Source organism: Cupressus sempervirens, chromosome 10 (assembly GCF_028749045.1).
Source record: "Cupressus sempervirens isolate cs-2001-9-10 chromosome 10, ASM2874904v1, whole genome shotgun sequence".
In the NCBI taxonomy this organism is placed as follows: domain Eukaryota; kingdom Viridiplantae; phylum Streptophyta; class Pinopsida; order Cupressales; family Cupressaceae; genus Cupressus; species Cupressus sempervirens.
Genome location: NC_143127.1, coordinates 715,439,975 through 715,458,747, shown reverse-complemented (window position 1 = coordinate 715,458,747; position 18,773 = coordinate 715,439,975). Strand labels below are relative to the sequence as shown.

At 38.7% G+C, this 18,773-nt stretch overlaps 1 protein-coding gene and 1 pseudogene across 1 annotated transcript in view; both read left to right on the top strand.

Moving 5' to 3' along the window:
* LOC149535827 (putative transferase At1g60990, chloroplastic) overlaps nt 1–18,773 on the top strand; it is a 299,942-nt gene that overhangs the window by 193,080 nt on the left and 88,089 nt on the right. The gene's annotated exons all lie outside the window — the stretch shown is intronic.
* On the top strand, nt 8,978–9,746 carry LOC149535828 (protein EMSY-LIKE 3-like; annotated as a pseudogene).

Genomic DNA, 18,773 nt, shown 5'->3' with positions numbered 1-18,773 from the left:
ACCGAAATGGAACAATACTTTGAAATTAGGAACTTTTGAGAAACTTCAAAAGCATTTTGGGAAATATACCACTTTATTGGAGAAGCTGCTACATGGTGGGGAAACACCAAGGTTGAGCAAAACATTAAAACCACTGAGATTGCTTGGGAAAAATTTGTAACCATTTTTAGGAACTGTTGGTTATCCCAAACATTTTACGACCAAAAGTTGCTGGATTTCCAAAACCTGAAGCAAAGCAATTTAATTGTACACAAGTATTGGGAGAAATTTACCCGATTACTGAAGTATGTACCACCATATCAACAAGATAGAAATCTGAAAGTTGTTGATGTCTGTTTATGTACCACATAACATATTAGCAATTAAGCACTCGATATGGAAAATCAAGTCCTCAATTCCTCTCTTGAAAAGTTAGTACTCATGAAAACATGAGAATAACTCCAATGTTCCTTATACCTGTGGATACTAACTCAGTATATCGATGTGATTTGCTGGTAATCACGTAGGTGGGCCTACGTTATTCATTCGAAGATAACTTGGACTTTGGTGGAATGATGGTGATGGTGATTCGGTGTGAATGCCATGATGATGTTGATGGAGAAGGTGATGGGGAAGGTGAATGTTCTTATGACTTACGCCTTTCTAACTTTCCTCTTCAAAACTCCAACTCCTAACTATTTGCTATTATACTCCTAATCCTATGAATGGGAAGATTAGCAAATGGATGGGGATCGAATCTAATGAAAGTTAACTAGCGGCTACGCCACCATAGATGCAATGATTCAAAGGAAAATAAACTAGTTTACCACACAAGGCTTCCCAACAAGCTGCTAGGATGCTAGTGGCCTAGTATTGATCCCTATAAAATATCTACTAATGCTACCATACAACTATCCATTTACTTTACTCTTACTTAGCAACTTGAAATGAAATCTATTTTAGCAACTTTAAAATGAAAATCTTATTCTAACTAGTGGAAGTAGAAACCATGCAACAATACCAAATGTTCTTAATCACCTTGCAAGTCACAACAATGATAAAGAGAGGCAATTTTGGCAATATCTCATGCAACAATTTTCTCTGACCATTACAAATGAGAGCAAATGACCTTATATAGAGGCCAAAATGTACAACCGATGGTAGAGATAAAGAGGCAAAATCGACGATCCAGATTAAATTCTAGAAACCCTAATTAGGGTTGCCATCCCATCGGCCAATGAGAAGATGTCACCTCGCCAATGGACCAATGAAAAAAGTCGAAAAGTGGCAACCAATGAGAAGGCACCAAAATGGTGGCCAATCAGAATTAGACACTTGTCCTACCCTAGAAGAAAGAGAAATTGCCACTTGGGCTTACATCAAATGATCTTCTAATATAAATCTCCCTTTTTCTTTCATTCTTTTAGCTAAGGCAATGAACTTAGCTAGCCTATCATTGACTTCCTCCATGGGAGGGCAAGGTGTATGCTTTATCTTGAGCTTAGCCATTTTCATCATGCCGCTTGCTACTTGTAGTGTCTTCTCATGGTCCTCATACTCTTTTGCAGATCCGCTAAAGGCATTGAGGGAGGAAAGGGTGTTCAAATGTTTCTTCTTGATAGCAATCTTTCCTAACTCATCCAATCTTGATCCAAGCCTTGTCTCATTGATGTCCTCTTCTCTAATGTCTTCAAAATCAAGTGCCACCCCAATGTCGCTCATTATGGTTGAAATGGAAGTGTTGACGCTTGGGTTGTGCTGTGCAACTAAATTCTGTATCTCCTCAAGTATTCTCAATCTAGTAGTCAAGGGAACAAACCAAGATTCAACTGTACTCAGTCCTTCTTTATCAACCAACTTGGCCCTTTCCAAATATGCCTCCGGTAGCTCGATGAACGCCTGTAGCTTGGGAATAGCCAAATCCTTGACTAGAAGGAAATCCTTCCACTCCTCTTCAAATATTTTGAAATTGTTTCTAATAGTCACCAATGACTGGAATGTCGAGATGAAGGCAAGAAATTTTGCCCATCCTAGATTGTATCATGGATCCAATCCTTGACTTCATGTAGCTGAGCTGATATCTCTTCTAGGTTGCTCTCGCTATCTTGAGGAAGGGCTGCCTGGTGCAACTGTTGGATAGGCTGGTAATCTCTCCAATATTTGTTCTCGGTCTCCAACTTTATGATCCTTTCATTTGCCTTCCTCAACCTTTCTCGGATTGAAGCTATACCCTCCTAGATCTCTTCACATTCCACGTCATCCATGTTTCTTCCCAAGATATGTTTCACTATCTCGTATTCTTGGGCCGCGATCTCATCCAATGCCTTGTTGACTGTTGGTATAGCAATCTGAGCTCTTCGGTGAACATCATTGTCGTTCCTGATTACCTTTGCCATTGTTTTTGCCATTTGTTTTTGGTTCTCGCTATCACCCTTCTCTGTTAATCCTTGAATGTCTTCTATTGTTCGGGTAGTTACTACCTCGCCTCTTGGCATAAGCATTTGTCTTAACCATAGTGGTGCGGTGCATCTCCCCAAATCTGGATTTGGTTCGACTAATAGAACACCAACGGCTTTGGGTGCCTGACTCATTGCCTCAATATCAATCGGCCCATCTCCTTCACTAGTAGCTACCATGTCATCTCCATGTTGATTTTCTGAGAGAGGAGAGTACTCGGTGCTATCACTGTAACCACTTGACTCTGAATCAGAGCTCACCTCTACCGCGGCCCCCTTTATCACTTAAAATAACCTCTTGGCTTCTAGCCTCAATTATCCTTTCTCTTGACGGTGCTGCATGCTCTCTTTGCTGGAGGTTCTAGATGTTCTTTGTTTTTTTCAACTTCCAAACTTCTCTTCTTGTTTCTAACTACTTCCTGTTGCCAGCTACTTCCTTCATCTTTCTGTTTAACTGATTCCGTTGGACCTTCTTTTGGCTTCATCTTCTCATAAGTAAGGGGAATCCTTTGACTCTGTAGCTTCCTTAATCTTTCATTATACCATGACTCGGTATGCAAATCAACTGCTTTTGTAACTGCCTCCAAGGAAGGATCCTGATGATCATCCCAGTCTACTGGATTCAACTTTGTTCCTTCTATTGTAACATAATCTTCTCTCAACACATTTCCATCATCTTTCAGTTGATTGGGAATGTCAAGGCCTCTCCATTTGATATCTCTCATCATGTTCACCGACAACCTTGAGAAAACTAGCTTTCTCACATGAAAGCCATCTTTGGCATTGGCCCAAAAGTCTTCTATAGTGGGAACATGTTTAAATTCATTTCCAAGGTACCTTGATAAAACCATTAGGATCGAATCCTTGCCTTGCTCTGTACCATCCTAGATGATTCCAATTCCTTCTCTGCAGTTGTAAAGGCACCCCGATTGGGGCAACTATCATTGCCAATTCCAAATGAGAAGGTAATCCTTGACTTACCTTCGAGTCTCGTTGTTCTATCATAATGCTCAAGTTGTCTAGCTAATTTCATCAAAACTACCTTGTCGGGTGGGTACCTTGGAAGCCTCTTGGGACAAACTGTACTTCCTGCTACTCTAATGTACATGAATTGTGGAAATTGGAGGTACCAACTCCCATACTTCTTTATTTTTGCTTCTGCTTCCGATGAGAGTCTCTTAGTAGGTGTCCCTTGTAATACCCTTATTGTCTTCATGGCAAAGGCATGACAAAATATTTTGTAATCTTTGTTGTTGTGCAAATGAAGTTGTGGATAGCATTCATGCACCAAATATTGCCCCGACCCATTGCCAACTTCTCCTAAGGCCTTAAGTCCCAGACTTTTATACAATCTAGCTATTAGGTAAAACATATAGGATCCCATGTAAAATTGCTTTTGGTTTCGTACGGTTCTAAGTTGTAACTCTAGATTCTCGCTTATGATCTTAGCCCAATCAAATCTTCTTTTTCTTTTTTCAATTTCATCAATAAAGAAGTACATCCAGTTTTCAAATTGCATACCTTGAGCTAGGCCAATGATCCGGCTGAGAAGCACGATGAGATCCCCATATTCTGATTTGAAATTTGCCACTGTGAGCCTTGATGATCTGGTGACTCCTTTCTTTCCCTTGTGTAGCCAATCCTGCTTTTGTAGATCTTTGCCATGGGGAATTTTCCTTCCTTTCGTCTGTCCTTTACCTGTATCATATTTATTGTACCGACATTGGTATCGGTTATTCGCCTCATTTTCAAGAAGAAAATTGTTTTGGGCATCATATCCTTTTTGTCTTTCTTAGTATTTGTTCTTTTAGGGTTCTTGCTTGCACTAAGATCTACCATCCTAAACACTTATTTTTGCCCCTTCGTTCTAAGTGATATAGACTACCCTTATCGATCTCCAATTTTCTTTCTATTGATAGATTCTACACTTATTTCTGCCTCGCCAAGTCCTATCACTACACTTATCAATTTCCAATCTTCAACCTAGGGGTGGGACTACCACTTATTTCTGCCTCGCCATTGCCTTAGGATGGACTACACTAATATTTCCCAACTTCATACCTAGGGTGGTCTAGCTTATTTTTGCCTCTTCAAATGTCCTATCATGGATTTTACCCTTTTCAATCTCCAATCTTCAACCTAGAATGGGATGATGAAGTGGTGGATGATGAATGCAAGAAGAACTAAGGGAAATGAAACTAGACAAGAGCAAAAGAGCGAAATCCACTTAAGGACCCCTTTCAATTCTAAATGAATTGCACTTACCTTTTTCAATGGCTAGGTCTTCTTTTGGAATTTAGGATTAGACCTAAGAATTTCAAGCCCCTTGCAATTATGAATGCCCTAGTTGAAGAAATCATAATTTTGTCCACTTGAAATTGCCCATGCATGTGCCAAAAAGATCAGACTTTATCACTTGTTTTCTTCACCAACAAAATCGTCCAATCTCTAGGAGAAAATTGCAGGCCCTCTTGAAAATTAGAATTTTGTCTTCCACAAATTTCGGCTCCCACAAAAATCGCCTTAGGGCAAGAAATTCTGATTTGCCACAAGAAGTTGCCTAGGGCAGAAATGCAGCCTTCATGAAAAAAATCAGATTGCCAACAATGGAAATCCACCTTTGCAAGAATGTCAAAATTTGAAAAAAATTGCCTTAAGAAAAATCACTGCCTTCTTCAAAATTCGCCCAAGCATGGAAGAGGAGGATGGAATGAATGAGGAGGTAAGGGAAAGGAGATCCTTTTTATACCCAATTCACTTGCCTTCTCTAGCTGGCCAACTTGCACCTAGGAGGGAAGAAGAACGTTAATTAATGCACAACTCTGACCTGGATTAAATGATAAGCTAAAAATTAATTTTGCCACAATGAAATTTGCATTTTTAAATTGCCGGTTAGACCAAAATTGCAAAAATAAAGTAAATAAAGCCTTGGAGATGCTAAACATTTTTATTTAATGACGATTTAGTAATTAATATATCATTAAAAATCGGATTTTGGCTAGCCAAAATTGATTTTTTCAATTTAAATTATTAATTCCTTTAAATATTTTAAAATCTTCAAGGCAAATTTAATCCATTTAATGCCAATTTTTGCAATTAATCTAAATTGATTTTGCTATGCAATTTTAATTTTTTAACAGAAATAAATCATTTCTATAGAATCCAAAATCGATTTTGCAATTTGATTTCACCATGACAAAATTAATTATTTTTATCATTGAAAAAATTCAAGATTTTCCAAAAAATCGAAATTTAACAAAACTTTCATTTTTTGAAAATTTCTCAAGTTTATACAATTATATCCAAATTTTCAAAAAAATCATCTAAGTACAAAATTTACAATTACCCTGCCAAGTGTTGTTTTTTGAAATTTGTCCGGCCTAAGGATAAAATTGATCGTTCTGGAAAATCAAGTTGAAACCGGCTGAAAAATAAATTTAACCTCCTCCCTCTTGACCCGAAGGCATCCAAGAAGTAAACTTTTCTAAAATCGGAAATTTTTGGACAACTTCAAAAATTATTTATCACCAAGGCGATCGAAAAAAAGGGGGTCCCCAAAGTTTTGGGGTGATGGTGTGAAAACTTCACAACAAAAGTGAGGAAATTCATTCTGGGTCTCAATAATACAATAGGAGGAGCAGTTGATGTTCTCACTCCTCAAACCATGGAAGAAGCTATAGAGAAGGAGGTCCGACAAGAATATAAAATCAAGAGAGATGACACCATTTGGGATAATAAAAGAAAAACAAACTAGAATACAGAAAGTACAGATACTGGATCTCAGAAGAAATAGTTTAGGGATTATAAGTTTAGCAAGCCAAAATCAAAAGGCAACGGAGTTAAGGATTTTAAAAGTAATTTTAATACAGGTAAGAATAATAAGAGCAATGAAAAGAAGGGGCCACCTTCAGGATGTTACAAATGTGGGCGAGATCATTATGCTAATAAATGCTTCGTCAAGTCCAACACCAATCAGCTGCACCGACCACCCATTCCACAACAACATGTTTATCAGCAAAGGATCCACGCAACCCTTTGACAATAGACAAGCAAAACAACAGATAGGCCCAATCGAAACTCCTGGTAAGATCTATGATAACCCTGTTTCTATTTTAATTGATATTGAAGCTTCTGAATGTTTTATATCACCAAAACTATTAAGTAGATTCCCAAAGAGATCTAGTTTTATGGAAAAACCATGGACAGTCAAGTATGCGAACCAGTCAAGGGCTAAGGTAGAGCAGTGTCTGTTTGAGGCTTGGGTTGATTTTCCAAAGTTCTCCACTAAAATGAATCTATATGTAGGACCTCTTGGATCTTACGATATTATTATATACATTAATTGGCTCATTGAGCATAAGGCCAAGGTAGATTGTTTGGATGATCATGGCAAACTTGGAAGCATTATAGGTATTAAACATGAAATTAAATCAAAACAGATATTTGCCATGCAAGTTAAGAAATGTGGAAGAAAAAGCTGTGAGATTTTTGTAGTAAGAGTTGAAGATATGAGAAATCCTATAAACACTACATATGGAGATGACTACATTTTTGAAGATGGGGAAATCAGAGAAAAATTAAGGGAATCTTTCAAAGAAAAATATCCCTACCTAAAGAATTATCAGGATGTGTTTTCCGAAAAACTCCTCGGTCTACCTCCATCCCGAGTCTTTGATTTTACCATAAATTTGCTACCAGGAGGAGAACCCATTTCTTGGGCACCATATTGAATGACCACCACAAAATTAATGGAGTTGCAAATACAATTACAAGATATGTTAAACAAGAAATTGATTCAGCCTAGTGTATCACCATGGGGAGCCCTAGTATTGTTTGTTAGGAAGAAGGACGAAACTATGAGATTATGCATAGATTATAGAATGCTGAATAAGGTTACTATGAAGAACCGGTACCCACTCTCTAGAATTGATGACCTCTTTGATCAAATGAAAGATGCTACAGTATTCTCAAAGATTGATTTGAGGTTAGGATATCATTAGCTTCGTATTAAGGATGTCATGTCCTCTTTTTATGACATGTCATTTTCAGTGAATTTGCCTATCATGGACTCTCGTAGGCAGATGATTTTGGTGAGAGAGTCATTCTGATGATTATTTGGGGATTGGATGGTCTATTTTGCTCTTGGAGAGATGGGGTTTATCATATTTTTTATTTTATGTGTTATGCGGGGCCAAAATATTATTGTTACTAAAATTTTGCATATGCGTAAAATTTTAAGTATACATGCAACAAGAGTACTTTTCATTTCATTTAAACAACAAAAATGTCCTTGTATTTATTTACTTTTAAATATGCATTGACGTTTTCAAAAAATAAAATGAAATGATTGATATGCTGAAAATCTCACACAAGCCGTGAGTATAGCTAACTAATCTTCTTTCATAAAGAGATATATAAATAGAGAAATACATATGCATGAAAGAAATAGGAATAGAGATAACCAGTCATTGCCTGTTGCTTTGACTGGTTATGCACTCTCTCTCTGGTACAGCAGAATCCAGCTCCGAGCTCCATGATCTCCAGCAGCTGCAAGAAAAAACATGAAACAACTGATGTTAGATCCTGAAGGATCTAAGCAATGACTGCCTATCTTTACAACTATACATGCTCTATTTGTTAATGCATTTCACTACGAAAGAAAATAAGCTGAAAAAGTTATTTGTGATTGTCACGAGCTTGTGCTCGAACCTCACAAACTAATATGTTACAGGATTATTGACATCACAGATTGTGAATATGCACTTAATGCAAAAAGGCATGAAAGATAAACCAATATGGAAAAACTTCGAATCATGTTGAAAGTTTGAAAGTTTGAGGAGGTTTCATTGCAAATGTAAACATGCTATGAAAAGCTGAACAAGAATCAAAATAATGTGCAACATATGAGACAATCTAATTCAGTCTAAAAGAGATATCTTGTAACCACATGCTGACTACATAATTTGGGTCCAGACAATACATAAAGCAAAATGAAAGTGAAGAATGCACATATAATAGAAGCAAAGGTTGGATACTATTTGTTCATCGCATTATTAAAGTATTGTACCGAATGCAGCATGAGAAAGATTTTTAAAAAATCAGAAAAGTAAAGAACGGGGCATGATGGACAGACTTCAGGTGGTAGAAAAATTTTCTATGTGAATGATCTTCCTGTGGACATGCCTAAAGTGACAAAGCTTATGAATGAAATTTATAAATCTTATAATTCTCAGCAATATCCCATGGCTGTCTTAAATTTCATCCTCCCTACTGTAACATATGATGTTAATATAACTTCTGATAAGAGGAAGCTTTTTCTTCTCGGTGAAGGTCCTATTATGTCTGCTCTCAGGTTGTCTTTAAACAAGAGTTGTGTTTCCAGTGAATGTACTCATTCTATAAATAATGTTGAAATCAGCTCAAGGGTGAGGGAGACTCTCATTTTATCAATACCACTCTGTAGTTTGGGGGAGCAGGAACTGTTCAGTGTTGCAATGAATAAGCAGAAAGTTGAAAGAAATCCACAGATTGAAGGGAATCATCGCACCCAAGGAAGAAAATGCCGAATGTAAGAACCTACAAACGACATCTCAAGAAGATGATGTAGATACGAGTCTTGGAAATTTCAAATCTGGATGGATGATGATCTTTTGCCACCTCAAATGAACCGAATGCCAAGAGGAGGGGATCGGTCTGGTGCAAATGGGAGGTTTTCTGTGGGGAAACTGCTGAATATACAAAGTGATACTGATATGGAGGTTCGAATTCGCCGAGCAGAGCAAGAGGCTTACTGTGTTGTCCTTCGTGCTTTTATTGCTCAATCTGATGTTGTTTCCTGGGTATTGACCTTTGTTCTTGTTCTTTACAGTTGCTGAGAGAAAGAGGGGTTAATCTCAGAGCTGAGGAAAGAACTAAGGGTTACTGATATGGAGCACAGGGCACTGCTGGGGAAAGTTAATAAAGATGATATGCTGAAACAGATAAAAGAATGCTGGCAGGGAACATCTAATCTACATAGATTCATATCGGCTGTACCACAGTTTGCTGTGCAGAGCCTTGATGTTTCAACATCTTTTAAAAAGCAAAAAAAAAACCTCACCTGCGATGGCAAATGTTCCTTCTACAATGCGTCCTTCACCAGCAAAATTAGCATCTTCAGCAGCAGGAAGAGGAGTAGCTGGGGGTGCGAGAAGAAGGAAATCAAAAGGGATGCGCTCAATGGATGTTCGATGGAATTGTGATGGTCCCGTAGAGATGAGTTGTGGATCAGCAGGAAAAAAAAATTTGGCTAGAAAATATAGCATGGAATAATAAATCACAAAACCAATATACATGTATCTTGTTTCAAAATGCAACAAAAATATATTGAATATATCATACAGTAGCGTACGGGTTTTGAAAATGTTCATAGCAACAGCTTTATCATCTTCCACATGGGGTAAGATGTATAAAAACCCAAATCAAACTCTTGTTACCAGCAGAAGCAAAAGGATCAAATATAGAGGCAAACAACAAAATCCCATTCGGGTTTTTTCCTAAAATACTTGCAAATTCACTCAGAGTGAGAAATCCCATTTGGGTTTCACAATACCCAGTTACAGCAGGGAGCCTAGTCACGGCAAGGAAAGGAAAAAACCATTTTATTATGTCATTTTGAGAAGAAAATAAATCTCTGCGCAAAACTTTCTCACAAGACATGCACAACAAAAGAATACAGCAAGCGATATATGGGTTGAGTACCCAAAAAAAGGAAAAGCTGTATGATGTTGTTCAAAAGAAGCTCTTCAGTGTAAAGCTTTCAATAAGCAAAACCCAGAAAATAAGACTTCACAATAATGACAACTCAAATACAAATGACAAGTTACTCCAGCAACAGCAAGTAAACCCTTATCGGGTTTCAAAGTACTTTAATCTCAGGAGTCTAGAAGGAAGCATACCTTCAGATCTTCTCAAAATCTCTGTGCATGAAGAAACTCAACAGATCCTCCAACAAGACAGTATCAACTTCACAGCGAAATCTCTACGAGCTCTCAGAAACCCTCAGTCGAGAACTACATAATGAGCAAAATGAGATAGTTTGGCTTTCTTCAACGTATTATATCCTTTACCAAATTGAACAAATGTTTGAAATTTGCGGGTATATACATGGGAATGAAATGCCATGCGTTTTGTTTCAAAGAGGTCGATGCCTTGAAGTTTATTTTTGTAATGTTGCTTTATGTAATTGTATAGTTTTTGCATTACAATATCAAAGAAATAATATTTAAATGATCAGTAATAATCATTTAATATTATTTTCTTTTTCAAAATGCAAAAATTAACAAAGGTATTATTTCCATTTATTTCTTTTGCATAGTTGTTAATTAATAAAAAATAGATATTTTAATAACGTAATTATAAGTCATTGGATATTTATTATTATTATTAATGCAAAAGGAATCAAATGAGTCATCTTTCTCCCATTATGGCCTTTAAGTTTTTGTAGAGATTAGGAATCCTTCTAGGAGAGAATATAGGCTTTGGGGTCGAATTTGACTTTGCCTTGGTAGTTGGAGGAGATTTATTGGCTGTGAGTGTTTTTAGGGCGGTTATCAATGAGTCATTGGGTTCTTTATGAGATAATGGAGTTTTCCCAGGGGTAGGACTTCATTATGTGAGTGATTAAGTCCTCTTTTTGAGGCTATCTTTCTGCATACGACCCAATGAGTTGGGATTGTACTTATTGAGTAAAACTCTCATTTTGGAAGGAGTTCTGATTTTATGATAGAGTTTGGAGACATTTTTTTTGAGTCCTGAGCTTTATTATAGGGTCTGCAATTCAAGATTTTGGAGATATAATACCAGTAACAGCACTGTGATTATGCTTTTTGGAGTTAATTGAAGCCTTTTCCTTTCTGCAATTCTGTGTGCATCTTTGAATGATTTGATGGATTAATTTGTGAACGTTTCGTTGTTCCTTGTCTTTTCTATCTCATTCCAACACCTTTTTGCAGAAAAGTAAGTTTGCTTGCAGGTTATGATATGTGTTTATAGGTGAAATTAATCAAAGTGAGGTATTTGTTTGTCCTTCTTGTTGTAGTTTCAGTACTGAAACCTTATCCTAAATCATTTGTGCAAGCCTTTAGAGGAAATTGTGTTTTATGTATATTTTATAAGAGCTATATAATCCTCTTTGTTATATGTGTGTTATATCTTCCTAGTAACTTCTGGTGTATCACCTCCTTAGTTTAAACTTTAGGTTTAGGTTTGTTTTTCAGTCACTTCTTACCTTTTCCCTACAAGTTTTTATTGAGTATTTAGAGTGTTTCACTGAAGAATCCAATAGTAGCCGGCCTAGAATCCAGAGGTTTCATTTCATTAGCCAGTCTCACATAGTGAAATGACTCCCATGTTAAGTAAGGGTTATTGAACATGACTAGTTCAGAAGGGTGCAAATCCCGAAACTTAACAATTATAATTTTAAGTTGAGTTGCACTTTTAATTTTATAAAGTTACTTTTTATATAAAAGTGCATTACAAAGGGATTTCATAATATTTTAGGGATACTTCTAGAAGTTCTTAGTGGCTTCTTAGAAAAGTGCATAAGTAGAGTGCTTGGCCTCTCATTTGGACATCCTATGACTTGAGTTTACACTACTTTTCTCTTTTAGCATTTGTGGCGCCATCTTGGTCTGCAGATTGTCATTTGATCATTAGGAACGGAGTCTCCTAAGGATTTGCATAACCGAGGAGGTGAAATATCCTTTGAAGGGTTGCACTTTGGAAGTGGTATTCAACTACTTCCAGCTGGGCTTATTTGGACATTTTCAATAGGGTTCGATTTTCAGCTTGGACATACATTTTTGCTCATATCTCACTGTTGGCTAGGAGTTTGATTTTTATTTTCTGGGAGAATTTTCCTTAGAGCTTGGCGATTATTTCCATACCATTTTCGGCACCTTTTAGCCCAGAATTTATTTTTTGCCAGGTGCCATACCAGTCCGTACATGTACAACTCTACCTGCAGGCCATACGGTCAGCAAGTTTGAGGGCAGGTTGGAGTTGTATTTTCATCATTCTGTCTTCGGCATTCAATCTCTAGCATTTGCTCAATCCAGGTTCTTTTGTTTTAGTTTGTAGCTGCAGGAAATTCTCAGTTGCATTTAGCTAGTGAGGGTTTATTTGTAATGTGCCATGTTGTAATGCTTTGAGTTGAAAATCGCATATCATATGTAAAAGCATTTGGTTATCATTGAATAAATATATTGGCACTCTTTTACATCAGCTATTTGAGTAGATTTGTTGCACAACAATTTCCTTTATTCAGCATTTTACTTTCAGCAGTGTATTTAGTGTGCATGTGAAGTGTTTGACGAAATGTCATAGTTCAGTATTAGTGGTTATTAGTGGCCTATTGGTAAGGGCCATTACAGTGGTATCAGAGCAGTGTTCTTGCGATCCTGTTGGGTAAAGAATCTTTCTGCATTCTTCAGCTTGTGGGTATCACAAGTATTATACACGCAGGAGAGCAGCACCTAAAGGTGAGCAGGAATTCAAAGATATACTTCTTCCGGGCTATGGCTAGTGGACAACAGGAGATAGTTCAGTCTATATGTGCATTGACTACTATGATGGAAAGAGTTGGTCAACCGAGGAATCAGGAACAGGGTAGGGGGACACCAGAGCAGGATAATAGGAGTGTAGCAGGATCACAAGGTGCTCCTAGGCATAGGTCATGGACTGCAAACAGGCCTACACATCCTACATTCCTTAGAGAGGCGACCCAGGAGGCAGTAGAGGACGATATGCCAGAGGACTTTTAGGATGATCTTCGAGCTGTAGATGCAGAATGGTAGGCACTACCTCCACATGTTCGTGAGTTGCTGAATTTTGATCGCCACCTAAGTCAGAGAAGAGAGGACATGAGAAGTAGTAAGCAGAATTGGAGGCCTAGAGGAGGTCAGGATAGTGAATTGCAGCGAGCTGCTAGCAAGCTCACCTTATCATCTTTTGACGACAGTGGACAGATGACAACACAAGCTTGGATCCATAAGTTAGATACGTTCCTAGCATTGAGGCCTATGTCAGAGACGGATGCTGTTAGGTATGCCACTTTGCATTTAGAGGGCGCATCACATGATTGGTGGTCACATGGTATGGTCACATTGTAGCATAATCAGGGTACATCCTATTAGGATTTCGTGGATAGATTGGTAGAGTGCTTTGATAAGAAAGACCCAGAGATCTTCTGTGATCTTGCACAATTGAGACAAACAAATAGTTTGGAGATCTAAATCAGTGAGTTTCAGATATTATTAGTGATGGTGTAGGATGTGTCTGAGAGGAGGTTGGTTATACTGTTCACAGAGGGGTTCTCTGAACCTCTAAAGGGGTGGATCAAGGCATTCGATCCCCCTTCATTGCAGGAGGCTATGAGGAAGGCACAGAGCATGGAGCTCACAACACCCTCTAGCAAGTTCACCTCCAGGAGCACTTCTTCAGTGAAGGACAATAAGAAGTTTGATAAAAACAAGGGCAAAAAAGGTGACACCAAGGGTAAGTCTACTGCACCTTTGGATATAGAGACACTGAATGACTTGCGCAGGAAGAAGCTATGTTTTTACTGCAAGGGTCCCTACGACAAAGATCATGATTGTCCTATGAGGCCTAAGGGGAAGGCCAATAGGGTTATGTGGGCTTACTACGAGGGTTCAAATCCTGATAATTCTGGACATGAGGTTGATCATAGTGATGCAAAGCCTGAGTTAGAAGAAGGAGGAGCTTGAGTTGCACTTTCAAGAGGCACGCTTGTCTAGCATTCAGCAAGAAGGATCTTTTAGACTGTGTGGTGTTCTAGCAAGGCAGAGAGTTATTACTTTGGTTGATACTAGTGCTACGGACAATTTCATTGATGCACATTTTGTTGAACGTTGTGGAATTATGACCGAGGAGTTTGAGGGACTACAAGTATAGGTTGTTGATGGTTACTCTCTTAAGTGTAATAGGATGGTTAGAAATTTGCCCTTACGCCTGAACAACTATGAGTTCAAGGCGGACTACCATGTTGTCAACATGGATGATCTGGATATTGTTCTTGGGATGGAGTGGTTGCACTCATTGGAAGAGGTCACCTTCAAACGGAAGGACATGGAGATTAAGTTTGAAGTGGATGGGAAGCAACACATTTTGAGAGCCATCAGGAATGGAGACATCAGGACTATTTCCTTCAGACGGCTGGAGAGGTTAACCAAACATGATGACATTGAGTGGGCAACCGTATGTACTCTCATGCCCACATAGGAGGGACAACATTAGACAGAGTATCACCCAGACATACAGTGGTTGAGAGTGAAGTATGACAGAGTCTTCAGTGACATTCCACCTTGCAAACCACCAGACAGAGGTATTGAGCACATCATTGAGTTGGAGAAGGCTGTTAAACCTGTGATGATTACACCGTATAGGCATCCTAAGAGGTTCAAGGATGAGATCGAGAAAACCATCAAGGAACTTCTTGCGATGGGTCACATCAAGCCTAGCAAGTCTCCTTTTGCTTCTTCGGTTGTGTTGGTAAAGAAAAAGGGTGGTACATTAAGGATGTGCATTGATTACAGGGTGCTGAACAAAAGGACAATCAAGAACAGGTACCCCATTCCACGGATTGGTGAGTTGATTGATGAGCTTCATGGTGCATGTTACTTCATGAAGATTGATTTGAGATTCGGCTACCATCAAATTAGAGTTAGAGAGTAGGATATTGAGAAGATTGCCTTCAGATGTCATTGTGGGCATTTTGAGTTTGTGGTCATGCCATTTGGGGTAACCAATGCGCCAGCTACTTTTCGGTCCACCATGAACAGGGTCTTTTGTCACCAATTGAGGAAGTATGTGTTAGTCTTCTTTGATGATATTTTGATTTATAGTTGGACTTGGCAGGAGCACATGGAGCACTTGGAGATAGTTGTGGGGATCCTACAGTCGGAGTCCTTGTACGCTAAGGAGTCCAAATGTGATTTGGGCATGACAGAGCTATTGTATTTGGGTCACATCATTAGTGCAAAGGGAGTAAGGATGGATCTTGATAAGATCCGTGCTATCTTGGATTGGTCTACTCTAAAGAACCTGACACAGTTGAGAGGGTTTCTTGGGTTGTATGGTTTCTACCGTAGATTTGTCAGTGGGTATTCACGCCATGCAACTCCTATGACAGATTTGCTGAAGAAGGGAGCCTTTGTTTGGACACTTGAGGCACGAGCTTGCTTTGAGAGATTCAAGGAGATCATGACTACATGCCATGTGTTAGCATTATTCGAATTTTTGAAGCCATTTGAGCTTCAGTATGATGCATCTAGAGAGGGTATTGGTGCTGTTCTGATGTAGGACAAGCACCCCATTGCATTTGAGAGTAGGAAGCTTTGTGGGCCAAAGAGATCATTTAGTATATATGACAAGGAGATGTTGGCTATTATACATGCATTGGCTAAATTCAGACAGTATCTAGTGGGTGGTAAGTTTTGCATTAAAACCGACCACAATAGTTTGAGACATTTCCTTGGACAGAGAGATCTCAATGACAGGCAGCAAAAGTGGGTTAGTAAACTGCAGGCTAATGATTTTGACATCTCCTATGTGAAAGGGACTCAGAATGTGGTAGCAGATGCATTGTCTTGTAGACCACATCTCAGTGCTATGATTCAGATATCAGAAGATTGGAGGCACTTGATCATTGCTGAGTATGCTAGAGATTCATGGGCATCCGAGATTGTTGATGGGATAGTTGTTGATACCAGGTATACACTTGTGGATGATTTGATTTCCTACAAGAAAAAGATATTCTTAGTCCCAGGATTGAAGGTGAAGCATATTGTTATGAGAGCACTACATGACTCACCTACAGCTAAACATCCTGGATACTTAAAAACGTACAGGCAGGTACACGAGCGATTCACATGGAAGGGGCTCAAGGCAGATGTGTTGCAGTATGTTAGAGAGTGCCCTATTTGCCAGTAGAACAAATGAGAGCACACATTTTCAACAAGGCTCCTACAGCCACTTCCCATCCCTGATAGGAAGTAGGAGTGCATATCCATGGATTTCATTATGGGCTTGCCTAAGGACCAAGGACGAGATTGCATCTATGTGGTGATAGATAGGTTGACGAAGTATGCACACTTCCTTCCCATCACTACTACTTACATAGCAGTGCAGGTGGCTGAAGTATTTTTCAAGGAGATTTTCAGACTACTGGGATACCCCGGAGCATAGTGAGTGACAGGGACAGCAGGTTCTTGAGTCATTTTTGGAAGGAGGTGTTCTGTTTATGTGGCACTGAGCTCACACCTAGCACCAGTTACCACCTGCAGATTGATGGGCAGACGGAGATAGTAAATAAGTGGGTGGAGGGATATTTGAGGAACTACGTGGCTGGTCTGCAGAAAGCATGGGTTAGATGGATTTATTTATGTATTGCTATAATACTACCTATCACATGTCTATTCAGATGACTCCTTTTAGAGCACTATATGGCTATAATGCACCGAGCTTTGTTGATTTTCTTATGAGTGATGTTAGAGTTCCTTGTGCTGGGGATTTGCTTCAGGAGAGCAAGGACATTGTTGACGCTCTCAGAGATAATATTGCCAGAGCACAGAATCAGCATAAGCAGTATGCAGACCAGAAGATGACAGAGAGGAGTTTTGAGGTTGGTGACATGGTTTACCTCATGCTGCAGCTTTACCGATAGTCTACTCTCAAGAAGAGGGGGTTAGAGAAGCTTAAGCCTAGATACTATGGGCCTTTCAGGATTATCAAGCGGATAGGTGAGATGGCTTATGAGCTCGAGTCTCCAACAGACAGTAGGGTGCACAATGTTTTCCATGTGTCGTGGATCAAGAAGGTGTTGGGTCAGCATGTTGTGCCTTCAGCAGTGCTTCCTCTATTGGATGATGAAGGGAAATTGGTTCTTGTTCCTGAGTACATCATTGACAGCAGAGAGAGACAGCTCCGTAGGACTATCAGAGAGTACTTGGTGAAGTGGAGAGATTTACTGAGGAGGATCCCACATGGGAGGGAGGAGATATTTTGTAACATCCAGCTTTGAGATTGCTTGAGGGCAAGCAATTTCAGGAGGGGTGGACTGTCATGTCCCCTTTTTGGTGACATGTCATTTTTAGTGAATTTGCCTATCATGGACTCTCGTAGGTAGATGATTTTGGTGAGAGAGTCATTCTAATGATTATTTGGGGATTGGATAGTCTATTTTGCTCTTGGAGAGATAGGGTTTATCATATTTTTTATTTTATGTGTTATGCAGGGCCAAAATATTATAATTTTGAGTTGAGTTGCACTTTTAATTTCATAAAGTTACTTTTTATATAAAAGTGCATTACAAATGGATTTCATAAGAATATTTTATGGATACTTCTAGAAGTTCTTAGTGGCTTCTTAGAAAAGTGCATAAATAGAGTGCCTGGCCTCTCATTTGGACATCCTATGACTTGAGTTTACATTACTTTTCTCTTTGAGCATTTGTGGCACCATCTTGGTCTGCAGATTGCCGTTTAATCATTAGGAACGAAGTCTCCTAAGGATTTGTATAACTAAGGAGGTGAAATATCCTTTGAAGGGTTGCACTTTGGAAGTGGTATTCAGCTACTTCAAGCTGGGCTTATTTGGACGTTTCCAGCGGGGTTCGATTTTCAGCCTGGACATACATTTTTTCTCATATCTCACTGTTGGCTGGGAGTTTGATTTTTATTTTATGGGAGAATTTTCCTTGGAGCTTGGCGATTATTTCCATACCATTTTCGGCACCTTTCAACCCAACATTTATTTTTTGCCAGGTGCCGTACTAGTCTGTATATTTATGGTTGTACCTGTAAGCCATACAGTCAGCAAGTTTGAGGGTAGGTTGGAGTTGCATTTTCATCATTCCATCTTCGGCATTCAGTCTCGAGCATTTGCTCAATCTAGGTTCTTTCATTTCAGTTTGTAGTTGCAGGAAATTCTCAGTTGCATTCAACCAGTGAGGGTTTGTTTGTAATGTGCCATGTTGTAATGCTTTGAGTTGAAAATCGTATATCATATGTAAAAGCATTTGGTTATCATTGAATAAATATATTGGGACTTTTTTACATCAGCTATTTGAGTAGATTTGTTGCACAACAATTTCCTTTATTCGACATTTTAATTTCAAGAGTGTATTTAGTGTGCATGTCAAGTGTTTGACGAAATGTCACAGTTCAGTATTAGTGGCCTATTGGTGAGGGACATTACAAAGGATGAAGATATTCACAAAACTGCATTCAGAACTAGGTATGGGCATTATGAATTCACAGTGTTACCTTTTGGGTTAACTAA